Below are 14,011 nucleotides of genomic sequence, written 5' to 3'. Positions count from 1 at the left end.
TCATATCTAACATGAGAATAACACCTACCTTGGTAAAGATTGTATGTGCTCAATAAATAACTATTCTTTTTCTTAAAGCAGTTTTGTTAGGGTGGTTGTGACCAGCCATGTGGTGTGGCCCAGGTACATAGCTCTCTGATAACTGGCTTCATTCCTGAATGGATGTTATAGTGTCTCAAAGAATGAAAGTTCTGCATATCTTTTAGGAATTCCTTCATGCATATTATTTTGAGGGGCAATGCATTTGAGGCTTTATTCTGTCAAATTAATTTGTTTTCAGTCAAGTAAAGAATCCCATGATTTGAGAGTCTGGTGGGCTGAGTGACAGGAGTTTACCAAGTCTCTGTTACCTAAGTAGAAGGCTATTACAGAGCTGCACTAAAGTAGACTAAAGGAATGACCCTAGACTAATTTTAAAACTTCCCCCACGTCAGTTTTGCACCATAGAAGAGTGGATGATGGAAGTCCCAAATGTATGACATGGAATGTGGCTCCAAATGCTTATTGAAGGTGGCATAGCCTTTGGTACAAATAAAAGACGTGGGACTACCACTTCCACCTCTCTTCAGAGAAATGTAATTTTTTTCTTCAGACCAAAATATTTTTTCTAGAGTGTTTTTTAAACCATTAGTCAAGAGGGAGGCTGAAAACCAAATTGTTGGGGGTTGGTGAATTCTCACTAAGGAAAAGTTGAATTAGGCCCTAGACTTTTTGAACAGAGCAGTAAAATTAGCTTGCAGTAATTTTGCAAGCATTCCAGAAATTTGGTTTTCTTCCTTAGTAGTCTTTTGAAATCAACTATCAAAACAATGTAATCGGTGTTTGATTTTTTTTTTAATCTTTTGAGTCTTTATTAGAGTAGAATTTTCTTTCAGTAGTAATCCCTCGAGAATGCCTTAAGCAAGTCCTACAGTCTGTATCCATTTTCTACATCATTTAAAAGCTTTCTGGGGCTACCCACAAGGGCTAACTGAGATTCACTGTGGTTGTCTGCAGGCTTCTGAGGCTAGAGCACACGCTGTCCTCTCTGCTTCAATGAAAGGGACAGATCTTTCTTGTCCAAACTAATTTAGTAGGAAAGTCATGGTCTTAGGTTCGAATTAGGTACTTTTAATATATGTTGAACTAATGAATGAATTAGGATCAAGTTTATATCCTAGCCCCCATAACTGTTTTGAAATTATAAGCAACTAATTTGATAATAACATAGCCAAATGTCTTTCATATGAGAAATTTCCCTTTTCATCACTGCCAGATTAGAATGTCCAGGTTTACATAAAGGCTCATTTATTTATAATATATATCTATTACTTATTTATAATATACACATACTATAATTCTATTAATTATATAATTATTAGTTATTAATTAAAATTAGTTATTAATAATTACTAATATACAGTATTATATGTTATAATAAAATAAATTTTAGTTCTCATTTACTTCTGCAAATATGAAAACACCTCTTGCTTTATTGGAATGCTTTCTGGTATACCTTTGACTTAAACTGATCCCTAAAAAATGAGTTATAAAGTGAATTACAAGTCAATTATAAAAATATTGAAAGACTGAAGATTAGATTTATGCCACCTATTTATTAATCTTGCTTTCATGGTTGGATTTGTAGTTTCTCATAGGAAAGCTAGATGAATGTTTGATTTTTGGCAAAGAGCATTTCTTCTCTATGATATGTAAAATCTCCAGTATGGCATTTTAGAGTGATTAAGGGGAACAACCTTTTCTTTTCTCTTCTCTTCTCTTCTTTTCTTTTCTCTTTTCTTCCCTTCCCTTCTCTTCCTTCCTTCCTTCTTTCCTTTCCTTTCTTTTCTTTTTTCTTTCTTTTTCTTTCATTCTTTCTTTCTGACTATAATTTATCTGTCTCATTTGAGTTTTGGATATGTTTCTGGTTTAGGGTCCCTTGGTTAGGTTGCATCCTTTAATTTGTGGGTCCTTGTCTGAGGAGCCTGCTAAATGGACTGGAAAGCTGAGAAAGAAGAGCTGCTTTGGTTCATATAGCCCCCCGGGGCACGTTTGTAACTCAATCTCCCTTTCTGACTGGTGCCTGCATTATTTTTTATCCTGATGGCCTGCTTAAGCAGTTGCCTCAGATTCCATAATAGATGAAGTGTTATTATTTTAACTCTATGATGTTTAGGTATATAGTTGGTAGGTGAGATAAATGTTATATAAAATCTAATGCACCAAAATGAAGAAAATAAGAAATTCACTGTTTTGTTACAGGCTACCTAGAGGGAGTTTTATTTAAAGTACGAACTTAAATACTTAGCATAGTATAGGTGAAATCGTCACACAACTCTTGTTAATGGAATTAAATGAGCAAGGAAAACATTGTTGTATCCTAAAAACATTTGTAAGTTGTCCAACCTTGGGACCACGGTATAGCTTTGGAAATGCACCTCTTTTTCTGGCCCCAAAGTACCACATTTGAGTTAAGATTCAAATGTAGCAAACTCTAAGTTATGTCTACTTATAGTTCTCCTGTCTGTGCTCCAAGAGGAAATACTTGGCTTATGGCCAATTTTACACCCTCTTTGGGCATCATCAGAGCTGTGGATGCTGCAGCCTGTTTCTTCCTGAGATGAATCAGCAATGCTGTCTGCCGGTCAGCGCCAGCCATGGCTGGCTGTTGACTCTAATAGTTGGGCCCATAATGTTACGTGAAGCTGCATAACGTAGAAGATCGTAGAGCCATTTAATTTGGGCCCAAAATTTGAAACAGAAATGGTATGTGGTTTTCTTTTTCACATTTTAAGATTGCATTAATTTATAAAATTTGAAGGTTAACTTTGCAGAAAGACTGGCAGAATTTTTCACATGGATTACTGAAATAGATTTTTATGGAGCATGCTCTCTGGCATTCTTCCAATTTTAATTTTCATTTCTATCCTATTATAACTTTAAATAACTTTCTCCTAATGCCAAATAAATTTTAGTTCTAATTTATTTAAATTTATATGTTGTTTCCATAGCTACTTGGTACTTACTAGATATAGTGAATGATAGCTATTAAAAGTCTTAATTATTCAGAATATTGTGACAATATTTGACTTTTGACTGGTCAGGAATATAAAATATTAAACTCATATGTTTGTATATTTGTATACATATATTTGTATATGTGTATATATGTTTATTTTTAAAATAACTTCTTGAATGATTAAGTAGTCCCAATATTTCAATAAAGTCAAGAAATGGGGAAGACTTAAGATGCCTTTATTTAGATGTATATAGATGATAAAAACTTTGATGGAGTTAAGATCGAGAGAGAATACATTTTTTTTTGTTTCCTTTGGATTTGCATTTTAGTAAAAATATTTTTTCCTATTATCATTCATAAAATGGAAACAAATCACAACTTATTTAGCATATTTTATTTGGTAAGTGTTCAATAAATCTATTTTAATTTAATTTAATAGCAAGTATAGAAAAAGGAATTGGAGAGGGTGATTTAATATTAAAATAGATAAGAGAGTAGGCTGGTATAAACAATGTAAGATAATCCAGTAGAACTAATTTCAAAGTTTGTCTTCTTTCTTCTTTGATGTAGGCTTTGGCAGAGAAGAGTATCATCTAGACTAGGTGTGGATAAGCCAGATATTAAGGTAGCTCTAGTGCTAATTTGTGATTATTCAGAAAGATAGAAGATGTGATTCATTCTTAATTTATATTTTGTATCATCAAAATTTCATGAGTAAAATAACAGAGAGCTGCTGTCCCTAATTGTAAAAAAAAAAAAAAAAATTAAGCTACACTATGTATCAGGCTCTGTGCTTTGTTCATATTTCTGAGAATGAGAGACACTGCCCTTTTTAAATCAAGTACTTTAAAAATATGAGGCAGTGTGGTAGATGTTGTTAACAGTGGTGATGCACCAAAGAACAGTTAATTCTGCCTAGGAGATGGAAGGAAAGGAGGGGACAACTAAGATGTGGTTCGAATGCTGGGTGGCAAAGGAAGACATTCTAGGATTAGAGAAAAACATAAGTGCACACATATTGGAAGACGAATAACGGGTACCTGGCTGGCTCAGTCGTGGAGCTTGTGGCTCTTGATCTAGGGCTTATGAGTTTGAGCCCCACATTGGGTGTAGAGATTACTTAAAAATAATATCTTAAAAAAAAGGAAAATGAATAGTATTTTCAGGATTGTCTTTTTATCCTATGATTTTATCCCTACTTAGAATAACTTTCAGACATATTTGGCTGCAACTCATGGTAAGAAATATGATTTACTATTTGCCATAGTACACACATACACACACACACACAGAAATAAAAGTTTCAAGACACAGTACTTACAGTTAATACTTTTTCTATTACATGCAGTGCAGTCTGGCACTGTTACATTTTTATCTATTCTATTATTTAATTTAAAAATGCTATTGAATCTCACTGCATTGATTTCATGACCTTCTGTGGGTCAAGGTTTGTTTTTGAAAGGAAAACAAAAACAAAAACCTGTACTAGAGCTCAGAATTCATAAGGAGACCCCTTTAATACCACTGTGCAGATTTGCAAAGCAACTAGTTGATTTTTTTTCTCAGCAGAGTTTGAAGATTATAAGAAACAGACTGATGGCTTTGGGATATTTACAGTTCAGAAGGCAGCATGGTATAGTGCAAAGATTTTGAGAGTTGAACAGATCTAGGTCTTTGGCAAGTTACTGTATCTCTCTGAGTCTCAGTTTTCTGCTTTGTAAAATGGAGTTAATAATACAATCTATGAGAACTAAATGAAATAACATATCTATTTAAACAGCAGTTCTCAAACTTGGCTGTACATTTAAATCACACGGGAGCTTTAACAAATTTCTGTGCCCAGGCTGCATCCCAAACCAATTAAATTGGAATGTTTGGGGCTGGGACCCATCCATCAGTATTTGTTTTTTTCTTTTGAAACTTAATGCTTCCTGAATAGCAATTCTCCATATGCCCCTCCCTCCATGTCTTGGCAACCACCATTCCACTTTGTGTTTCTCCTTGTTTGGCTTTTTAAGATACCTTGTAAAGATGGTACCATGCAATATTTGTCCTTCGGTGACTGGTTTATTTCACCTAACATAATGTCCTCAGAGTTCATTTGTATTGTTCTATATGGCAAGATTTCTTTATTTTTTAAAGCTGAATAATCATTTGTATGTATACATCACATTTTTTTATCCACTCACCCACTGATGGAACTTTAGGTTGTTTCCACATCTTGGCTTTTGTGAAGTATGCCTGCAGTGAACATGGGAGTGCAAATATCTCTTTGTTGTAACCCTGATTTATTTTATTTTTTTTTAAAGTTTTCATTTAAATTCTAGTTAGTTAACATACAGTGTAATATTATGTGACTTTGATTTAAATTATTTTAGGTAAATACTCAGAAGTGGGACTGCTGGATCATGGGGTAGTTCTCTTTTTAACTTTTTGAGGAATCTCCATACTGTTTTTCCACAGTGGTTGTACCATTTTATATACCCAGCAACATCATGCAAGAATTCCAACTTTTCTTCATCCTCACCAATATTGGCTTTTTTTTTTATAAGAGCCAGCCCAATAGATGATATCTCTTTGTGGCTTTCATTTGCATTTCTCTGATAGTGATGTTGAGCATCTTTTCTTATACCTGTTGGCCATTTGCCTGTCTTCCTTGGAGAAATGTCTATTCAAATCCTTTGCTTGCTTGCTTGCTTGCTTATTTATTTATATTTAAATTTTAGTTAGTGTACATATAGTGTAATATTGGTTTCTGGAGTAGAATTCAGTGATTCACTTACAACACCCAGTGCTCATCACAACAAGTGCCCTTTTTAATACCCATCACCCATCTAGCCCATCCCCCACCCATGTCCTTCCATCAACCCTTATTTTGTTCTCTATTGTTAAGAGTTTCTTGGGCTCCTGGGTGGCTCAGTTGGTTAAGCGACTGCCTTCGGCTCAGGTCATGATCCTGGAGTCCCGGGATCGAGTCCCACATCGGGCTTCCTGCTCGGCAGGGAGTCTGCTTCTCCCTCTGACCCTCTTCCGTCTCGTGCTTTCTATCTCTCATTCTCTCTCTCTCTCAAATAAATAAAATCTTAAAAAAAAAAAAGAGTTTCTTAAGGTTTGTTTCCCTCTCCGTTTTTTCTTTTCCCCCATCCCATATGTTCTTCTGTTTTCTTTCTTAAATTCTACATATGAGTGAGACCATATGGTATTTGTCTTTCTCTGACTGACTTATTTCACTTGGTATAATACACTCTAGCTTCAAATTTGCCTTTCTCTGACTGATTTATTTCACTTAGCATGATACACTCTAGTTCCACCCATGTCATTGCAAATGGCAATATTTCATTTTTTTGATGGCTGAGTAATATTCCATTGTGTGTGTGTGTGTGTGTGTGTGTGTGTGTGTGTGTGTGTGTGTATACACCACATCTTTTTTATCTATTCATCAGTCTATGGACATTTGGGCTCTCTCCATAGTTTGACTCTTGTTGATAATGCTGCTATAAACATCAGGGTACTCCTTCAAGTCTGTAGTTTTGTATTCCTTGGGTAAAGTACTTAGTACTGCAATTGCCAGTTAGCTCTATTTTCAACTTTTTGAGCAACCTCCATACTGTTTTCCAGAGTGGCTGCACCAGTTTGCATTCCCATCAACAGTGCAAGAGGATTCCCCTTTCTCTGCATCCTCACCAGCACCTGTTGTTTCTTGTGTTGTTGATTTTTCCTTTGCTCATTTTTATTTTATTTTAATTTAATTTTTAAAAGATTTTATTTATTTATTTTAGAGAGAGATAAGGAGACAGTGCAAGTAGGGGGAGTGGCAGAGGGCAAGAGAGAATCTCAAGCAGACTCCACGCTGAGCACAGAGCCTGATGCAGGGCTTGATCTCAGGACTGTGAGATCATGACCTGAACCAAAATCAAAAAGTTGGACGCTTAACTAAATGAGCCACCCAAGCCCCTCCTTTGCTCATTTTTAAATTGGTTTATTTATTTATTTTTTTTGCTATTGAGTTGAAGGAGTTTCTTATATATTTGGATATTAACCCCTTTTAGATATATGGTTTGCAAATATTTTCTCTCATTATGTAGGTGGTCTTTTCACTTTTTTTATTGTTTCATTTGCTGTGCAGAAGCTTTTTAGTTTGATGTAGTCCCACTTTGTCTATCTTTGCTTTTGTTGCCTGTGCTTTTGGTGTCATATCCAAGAAATTATTGCCAAGGCCACTGTCATGAAGCATTTCCCCTCTGTTTTCTTTTAGGAATTTTACAGTTTCAGGTCTTACATTTAAGTCTTTAATCCATTTTGAGTGGATTTTTAATGTATTGTGTAAGATTAGGGTCCAGTTTCATTCTTTTGCATGCAGATATCCAGTTTTGCCAACATCATTTGTTGAAGAGACTATACTTTCCCATTGTTTATTCTTGGAATCCTTGTTGGAGATAAGTTTACTGTATTTACATGGCTTTATTTCTGGATCTTTCTATTGTTCTATTGGTCTATATGTCTATCTTTATGTCAATATACTGTTTTAATTACTATAACTTTGTAATATATTTTGAAATCAGGAAGTGTGATGCCTTCAGCTTTGTTGTTCTTAAAATTGTTTTTTTTTGGGGGGTCCTTTATAATTTCATATGCATTTTAGGATTGTTTTTCCTATTTCTGTAAAAAATGCCTTTGGGATTTCGATAGGGATTACACTAAATCTGTAAATCATTTTGGGTAGTATGGACATTTTAAAGTATTAATTCTTCCATTCTATAAACATGGGATATCTTTCCATTTGTGTCTTCTTTAATTTCTTTCATCAATGTTTTGTAGTTTTCAGTTTTTCACATCCTCAGTTAAGTTTATTCCTAAGTATTTTACAGGCATTGATTTTTTTTAAATTTTTTTATTGTTATGTTAATCACCATATATTACATCATTTGTTTTGGTGTAGTGTTCCATGACTCATTGTTTGTTCATAACACCCAGTGCTCCATGCAGAATGTGCCCTCTTTAATACCCATCACCAGGCCTCTCCTGCTATCTTCTTCTTTTTCTTTTTTCTTAAAATATGTTGCGTTATTTGTTTCAGAAGTACAGATCTGTGATTCAACAGTCTTGCACAATTCACAGCGCTCACCGTAGCACATACCCTCCCCAATGTCTATCACCCAGCCACCCCATCCCTCCCACCCCCAACCACTCCAGTAACACTCAGTTTGTTCCTGAGATTAAGAATTCCTCATATCAGTGAGGTAATATGATACATGTCTTTCTCTGATTGACTTATTTCACTGAGCATAACACCCTCCAGTTCCATCCACGTCGTTGCAAATGGCAAGATCTCATTCCTTTTGATGGCTGCATAATATTCCATTGTGTATATATACCACATCTTCTTTATCCATTCATCTGTCAATGGACATCTTGGCTCTTTCCACAGTTTGGCTATTGTGGACATTGCTGCTATAAACATTGGGGTGCACGTACCCCTTTGGGTCCCTACATTTGTATCTTTGGGGTAAATACCCAGTAGTGCAATTGCTGGATCGAATGGTAGCTCTAATTTCAACTGTTTCAGGAACCTCCATACTGTTTTCCAGAGTGGTTGCACCAGCTTGCATTCCCACCAACAGTGTAGGAGGGTTCCCCTTTCTCCACATCCCCGCCAACATCTGTCGTTCCCTGACTTGTTAATTTTAGCCATTCTGACTGGTGTGAGGTGGTATCTCATTGAGGTTTTGATTTGGATTTCCCTGATGCCGAGCGATGTTGAGCACTTTTTCATGTGCCTGTTGGCCATTTGGATGTCTTCTTTGGAAAAACGTCTGTTCATGTCTTCTGCCCATTTCTTGATTGGATTATTTGTTCTTTGGGTGTTGAGTTTGGTAAGTTCTTTATAGATTTTGGATACTAGCCCTTTATCTGATATGTCATTTGCAAATATTTTCTCCCATTCTGTCGGTTGTCTTTTGGTTTTGTGGACTGTTTCTTTTGCTGTGCAAAAGCTTTTTATCTTGATGAAATCCCAATAGTTCATTTTTGCCCTGGCTTCCCGTGCCTTTGGCGATGTTTCTAGGAAGAAGTTACTGCGGCTGAAGTCGAAGAGGTTGCTACCTGTGTTCTCCTTTAGGATTTTGATGGACTCCTGTCTCACGTTTAGGTCTTTCAACCATTTGGAGTCTATTTTTGTGTGTGGTGTAAGGAAATGGTCCAGTTTCATTCTTCTGCATGTGGCTGTCCAATTTTCCCAACACCATTTGTTGAAGAGACTGTCTTTTTTCCATTGGACATTCTTTCCTGCCTTGTCAAAGATGAGTTGACCATAGAGTTGAGGGTCCATTTCTGGGCTCTCGATTCTGTTCCATTGATCTATGTGTCTGTTTTTGTGCCAGTACCATACTGTCTTGATGATGACAGCTTTGTAATAGAGCTGGAAGTCCAGAATTGTGATGCCGCCAGCTTTGCTTTTCTTTTTCAATATTCCTCTGGCTATTCGGGGTCTCTTCTGGTTCCATAGAAGTTTTAGGATTATTTGTTCCATTTCTTTGAAAAAAGTGGATGGTATTTTGATGGGGATTGCATTGAATGTGTAGATTGCTCTAGGTAGCATTGACATCTTCACAATGTTGGTTCTCCCAATCAATGAGCATGGAACGTTTTTCCATTTCTTTGTGTCTTCTTCAATTTCTTTCCTGAGTATTTTATAGTTTCTGAGTACAGATTCTTTGCCTCTTTGGTTAAATTTATTCCTAGGTATCTTATGGTTTTGGGTGCAATTGTGAATGGGATCGACTCCTTGATTTGTCTCTCTTCTGTCTTGTTGTTGGTGTATAGGAATGCCACTGATTTCTGTGCATTGATTTTATAGCCTGCTACTTGACTGAATTCCTGTATGAGTTCTAGCAGTTTTGGGGTGGAGTCTTTTGGGTTTTCCACATACAGTATCATATCATCTGCAAAGAGTGAGAGTTTGACTTCCTCTTTGCCGATTTGGATGCCTTTGATTTCTTTTTGTTGTCTGATTGCTGTGGCTAGGACTTCTAATACTATGTTGAATAGCAGTGGTGAGAGTGGACATCCCTGCCGCATTCCTGACCTTAGGGGAAAAGCTCTCAGCTTTTCCCCATTGAGAATGATATTCGCTGTAGGTTTTTCGTAGATGGCTTTTATGATATTGAGGTATGTACCCTCTATCCCTATACTCTGAAGAGTTTTGATCAAGCAAGGATGCTGTACTTTGTCAAATGCTTTTTCTGCATCTATTGAGAGGATCATATGATTCTTGTTCTTTCTTTTGTTAATGTATTGTATCATGTTGATTGATTTGCAGATGTTGAACCAACCTTGCAGCCCAGGGATAAATCCCACTTGGTCGTGGTGAATAATCCTTTTAATGTACTGTTGGATCCTATTGGCTAGTATTTTGGTGAGAATTTTTGCATCCATGTTCATCAAGGATATTGGTCTGTAATTCTCCTTTTTGATGGGGTCTTTGTCTGGTTTTGGGATCAAGGTAATGGTGGCCTCATAAAATGAATTTGGAAGTTTTCCTTCCATTTCTATTTTTTGGAACAGTTTCAGGAGAATAGGTATTAATTCTTCTTTAAATCTCTGATAGAATTCCCCTGGGAAGCCATCTGGCCCTGGGCTTTTGTTTCTTGGGAGATTTTTGATGACTGCTTCAATTTCCTTAATGGTTATAGGTCTGTTCAGGTTTTCTCTTTCTTCCTGGTTCAATTTTGGTAGTTGATACATCTCTAGGAATGCACCCATTTCTTCCAGGTTATCTAATTTGCTGGCATAGAGTTGCTCATAATATGTTCTTATAATTGTTTGTATTTCTTTGGTGTTGGTTGTGATCTCTCCTCTTTCATTCATGATTTTGTTGATTTGGGTCATTTCTCTTTTCTTTTTGATCAGTCTGGCCAGGGGTTTATCAATCTTGTTAATTCTTTCAAAGAACCAGCTCCTAGTTGTGTTGATCTGTTCTACTGTTCTTTTGGTTTCTAGTTCATTGATTTCTGCTCTGACCTTTACTATTTCTCTTCTCCTGCTGGGTTTAGGCTTTATTTGCTGTTCTTTCTCCAGCTCCTTTAGGTGTAGGGTTAGGTTGTGTATTTGAGACCTTTCTTGTTTCTTGAGAAAGGCTTGTATTGCTATATACTTTCCTCTCAGGACTGCCTTTGCTGTATCCCAAAGATTTTGGACAGTTGTGTTTTCATTTTCATTGGTTTCCATGAATTTTTTTTAATTCTTCTTTAATTTCCTGGTTGACCCATTCATTCTTTAGTAGGATGCTCTTTAGCCTCCATGTATTTGAGTTCTTTCCGATTTTCCTCTTGTGATTGAGTTCTAGTTTCAAAGCATTGTGGTCTGAAAATATGCAGGGAATGATCCCAATCTTTTGGTACTGGTTGAGACCTGATTTGTGACCTAGGATGTGATCAATTCTGGAGAATGTTCCATGGGCACTAGAGAAAAATGTGTATTCCGTTGCTTTGGGATGGAATGTTCTGAATATGTCTGTGAAGTCCATTTGGTCCAGTGTGTCATTTAAAGTTTTTATTTCCTTGTTGATCTTTTGCTTAGATGATCTGTCCATTTCAGTCAGGGGGATGTTAAAGTCCCCCATTATTATTGTATTGTTGTCAATGTGTTTCTTTGCTTTTGTTATTAATTGCCTTATATAATTGGCTGCTCCCATGTTCGGGGCATAGATATTTACAATTGTTAGATCTTCTTCTTGGATAGACCCTTTAAGTAGGATATAGTGTCCTTCCTCATCTCTTATTACAGTCTTTGTTTTAAAATCTAGTTTGTCTGATATAAGGATTGCCACCCCAGCTTTCTTTTGGTGTCCATTAGCATGGTAAATGGTTTTCCACCCCCTCACTTTCAATCTGGGGGTGTCTTTGGGTCTAAAATGAGTCTCTTGCAGACAGCATATTGATGGGTCTTGTTTTTTAATCCAATCTGATAGCCTGTGTCTTTTGATTGGGGCATTTAGCCCATTTACATTCAGGGTAACTATTGAAAGGTATGAATTTAGTGCCATTGTATTGCCTGTAAGGTGACTGTTACTGTATGTTGTCTGTGTTCCTTTCTGATCTTTGCTGAGGACCCCTTTCAATATTTCTTGTAGGGCTGGTTTCGTGTTTGCAAATTCCTTTAGTTTTTGTTTGTCCTGGAAGCTTTTTATCTCTCCTTCTATTTTCAATGACAGCCTAGGTGGATATAGTATTCTTGGCTGCATATTTTTCTCATTTAGTGCTCTGAAGATATCTTGCCAGTCCTTTCTGGCCTGCCAGGTCTCTGTGGATAGGTCTGTTGCCAATCTAATATTTTTACCATTGTAGGTTACATATCTCTTCTCCCGAGCTGCTTTCAGGATTTTCTCTTTGTCTCTGAGACTCATAAGTTTTACTATTAGATGTCGGGGTGTTGACCTATTATTCTTGATTTTGAGAGGGGTTCTCTGTGCCTCCTGGATTTTGATGTCTGTTTCCTTCCTTACAATAGGGAAGTTCTCTGCTATTATTTGCTCCAATATACCTTCTGCCCCTCTCTCTCTTTCTTCTTCTTCTGGGATCCCAATTATTCTAATGTTGTTTCGTCTTATCGTATCACTTATCTCTCGAATTCTGCCCTCGTGATCCTGTAGTTGTTTCTCTTTTTCTCAGCCTCTTTATTTTCCATCATTTGGTCTTCTATATCACTGATTCTCTCTTCTGCCTCGCACCTCATCAGTAGCCTTTTTGATTTCGACTTGGTTAGATTTTAGTTCTTTTATTTCTCCAGAAAGTGTTTCTCTAATAACTTCCACGCTTTTTTCAAGCCCAGCTAGTACCTTTAACATGATTCTGAACTCTAGGTCCGACATCGTACTAATGTCCGTATTGAGTAGGTCCCTGGCTGACGGTACTACCTCTTGTTCTTTTTGCTGAGGTGATTTTTTTTTGTCTTGTCATTTTGTCCAGAGGAGAACAGATGAATGAGAGAACAAAATGCTAACAGGTTTACAACGTCCCCAGCAAATATACTGTATACAAATCAGAAAAGACCTGAAACCAGGAGAAAAGAAAGGGAAAGAAAGAAAAAAGAGGAAAAAAAAAGAAAAAAGATAAAAACAAAAACAGAACAATACAAAAAAAGCAGAATATGATCAAATATGATCAGGCTAGTGCATAGATCAGTGCCACACACTAAATTTTGGGCGTATTTTGGTCTGTTAGAAAAAAGTGCCTCCTAAAATTTTAAAGGAAGAAAGACATATATGTACAAAATAAGTGTTGATACAATGAAGGGATAGAAGATGACTGTAAAGATGAAAATTATAAAAGATTTTATAAAAGGACTTGATAAGAAGTTGTTTGAAAAAAGAAAGAAAATTTAAGAAAAAAAAAGAAAAAAGGGAGAGAATGTGATCAGGCAGGAGACTAGAACAGAGCCATACACTAGTGATTTAGGGTATATTTTGATCTGTTAGAAGAAACTGTATCTCAAAATTTTAAAGAGAGAACAACTTATATATATATACCAAAAATAAGGGTAACTACTATGAAGGGATAAAATATGACTCTAAAAATGAAAAATAAAAAAATTTTTTTTTTTTTAAAAAGAGATTGATAAGATGTTGGTTGAAAAGGGGAAAAAGAAAAATAAAAAAAAACAGTTAACAAAAATTAACTTTGATGAACTAATGAATCATGGTTAAAAAAAAGGCATGAATTCTATGTGCAGTATTCCCCTAGCGCTGGAGTTCTCCCGTTCTCCTTGATCGGTAAACTTGGTCTTGGCTTGCTGGCTGTTCGTGCTGATCTTCTGGGGGAGGGGCCTGTTGCCATGGTTTCCAAATGTCTTTGCCGGAGGCTGAATTGCCCCGCCCTTGTCGGTCCGGGCTAAGCAAGCTGCTCAGGTTTGATCTCAGGAGCTTTTGTTCCCTGCAAGCTCTCCGTACAGCCTTGGAGGACCAGGGCAAAAATGGTGGCCTCCCAGTCTCCACCCGGAGGAGCCGAGAACTTGGGG

General features: G+C 36.5%; 1 protein-coding gene across 11 annotated transcripts in view; it reads left to right on the top strand.

Moving 5' to 3' along the window:
• The window catches only part of TTLL7 (tubulin tyrosine ligase like 7), a 151,443-nt gene that overhangs the window by 12,303 nt on the left and 125,129 nt on the right, over positions 1-14,011 (top strand). Inside the window, exon 1 of one of the 11 annotated variants that reach the window (XM_027575241.2) lies at positions 2,727-2,745. The exons of the other annotated variants lie outside the window; for them this stretch is intronic. The gene's annotated coding sequence lies outside the window, so the exon portion shown is untranslated. Of the gene's footprint in view, positions 1-2,726; positions 2,746-14,011 lie in introns of those variants that run through there. 11 annotated transcript variants of the gene reach the window in all.

The sequence above is a fragment of the Zalophus californianus genome, chromosome 4, assembly GCF_009762305.2.
Source record: "Zalophus californianus isolate mZalCal1 chromosome 4, mZalCal1.pri.v2, whole genome shotgun sequence".
NCBI lineage: Eukaryota > Metazoa > Chordata > Mammalia > Carnivora > Otariidae > Zalophus > Zalophus californianus.
This window is presented reverse-complemented; position numbering and strand designations above follow the sequence as displayed.